Below are 2500 nucleotides of genomic sequence, written 5' to 3'. Positions count from 1 at the left end.
AATAGAGAGGAAGATAGCATGACTTACAGATAGATAGGCATGCAGACAGAAACAGAAAATGAAGAAGAGACAATATGATGGAGAGGAAATAGAAGGAAATACTAACCAGTCAGCCTGATACATATACAGGGACAATCAAACCAAGAGACAAGAACAGACAAAAAAGAGAGACTCAGAAAGAAAACGCTAAACAGACAGACTAACAGACTGAACAACATACAAAACGAAGAGAAAAAAAGGGGGGAAATTCACTGTCTGACATCTTCTGCAGATGGGGAAAGCCCGACAACTATTCCCGGTCAAATTCACACCAAACTTCTAATCTGAATGCGACTGGATAATTGGAAAGTAGGGTCTGATCCTTTTCGAAAAGATCTGATCCTTTTCGAAAAGATCTGATCCTTTTCGACAGGGAAGTCTTTGGTGGTTGTTGGGTTCATGGTTACGAGTCGTTGCTGTAGTGCCGTAGTCATTATCGAAAACGTGTTTTATTTTCTTAAATTTGGTTCAAACTTAGAAAGTTCTGTCTCTTTACTGAGTTCATTTTGAGTTCACATTATGAGTCCACATTGCCTTGATCATACACTTGCCCTCACACAATCATCTGTCTTAGGCCATCCATGTATAATAAAATAATAAAATAAGATAAAAACGGATCTGTTGCATGTGCAATATTTCCTTGCGCCAGATAGACCTAAAGAATTTCCCAACACAAAGAGATAAGTCTTACCACCACAAGCCTTAAATTACGAATGGTCATGAAGTATAGACTTACGGGCTTGGTCAGTAAATCCTCAAACTTACTGGTTCCGTAATTTAGCACTGCCCTTAAACCCCATATGTGCAGGGGAGGTATAGATGACCTTTTGCCATTCAGTGCGAGTACATTCTAAAGATGCAATACAGGTAGCTGCTCTGCAATACATTCAGCTTAAAGTGCAGGTGTCATTACATAGGTTGTCGATGGTTTAATCTAGATCTGATAAAACATCCATATGGCACTGATAAAGGGACCATTTGCTCTTGAATATATGATGAATATGTTGGAAGTTGTCAGCAAGCGCCCGATTTAATCTTTCCATGCATACATACACATATGCTTATGTATATTTATATCTATATGTATCAATCTATCTATCTATCTACATATCTATCTGTAAGGTCGAAATTTAAGCCATTTGGAATGGGTATTAGGTGTTTGCCTAAAGTTAAATCAATGTGTGCTTGACCTCTATAGGGAAATCCTATTTAATCATTTTGATGATAATAATAATAATTAAAAAAACTGAAATAAAACCCCTTTAAGTCTTCATTCAGAGGTAGAGTATAGTGTCTGCTGAAACTTATTTAAAAAGCATTCCCTTTAAGATGCAGAGGAGGGGCTGGAAAGATATCATTTACCAAAACTAGGAATGAGAATGGAAGTTGAACGCTGTCTCCCGGGGACCACATTTCTTGGACTAAAAGGCTCGACATAGTTCTGGTGTTTATTTAATTTCATCTGGCAAAGGAGGTTCTTTCAATCACGAGAAAAAAATAAACACACACATACACATGCATACACACACACATACACACCACACACAAAAAACAACACACACACAAAACACAACACACACACAATATATTATATATATATATATATATATATATATATAGTATATATATAGTATATTATGTATAGTTATATAACATTACATGTAGTATATATTACATATATTGTATGTATTTGTGTTTACACAGACATAATACATGGTAATATTATATATATATATATATATATATATATATATATATATATTATATATATATAATATAGTATATGTATATATATCATATATAGATATTATATAAATATATATATATATATATATATATATATACATATACACAATTTATCTATATATATTTATGTGTATGTAATATTATGTATATATACTGTGGGACTTCACAGACTATTCAGCAGTGGTGGTCGGCCGCTTCCAAGCACCGGAACCCTTTTCACGTGATGCTACTGCGTGGAATTCTGTTTCTCTGTTTAGTGTCAGCGCATTACGATGAGGCGCTCGGATTTCCAGTGCCTTTTCCTCATTTTCCGACATTGCAAACGTGTTCTCGGCCACACAGCAGTTACAACAGCTTTTCATCTTTCAAACTTACTAATACCGGTGCCTAATTCCATTTTATTTATTCCCATTTGATGAATTAAATTTCCATTGTCATGGAATCCTCAAGAGATCTTCCCGAAACCCAGAGTTTTGTGGAGCACAACCTCTTTTAAAGACGATGCAAAGACCTTTTGCAACAAAGAGGAAAAAATTAAAAACCTTTACAGGTCCCTTGATAAGGTATTCATGCAGAGGCACTTTGCATGATAAAAGAACTGTCAACATGTTCTTTATAAACGTTATGATACACTTGGCATTACTGAATGTGACAGTAACAGCTTTCAAGGAAATTTTGTTTCAAACAAAAGTATTTTATTTATTTATTTATTTAT

The sequence above is a fragment of the Penaeus monodon genome, chromosome 42, assembly GCF_015228065.2.
Source record: "Penaeus monodon isolate SGIC_2016 chromosome 42, NSTDA_Pmon_1, whole genome shotgun sequence".
Taxonomy (NCBI): Eukaryota; Metazoa; Arthropoda; class Malacostraca; order Decapoda; family Penaeidae; genus Penaeus; species Penaeus monodon.
This window is presented reverse-complemented; position numbering follows the sequence as displayed.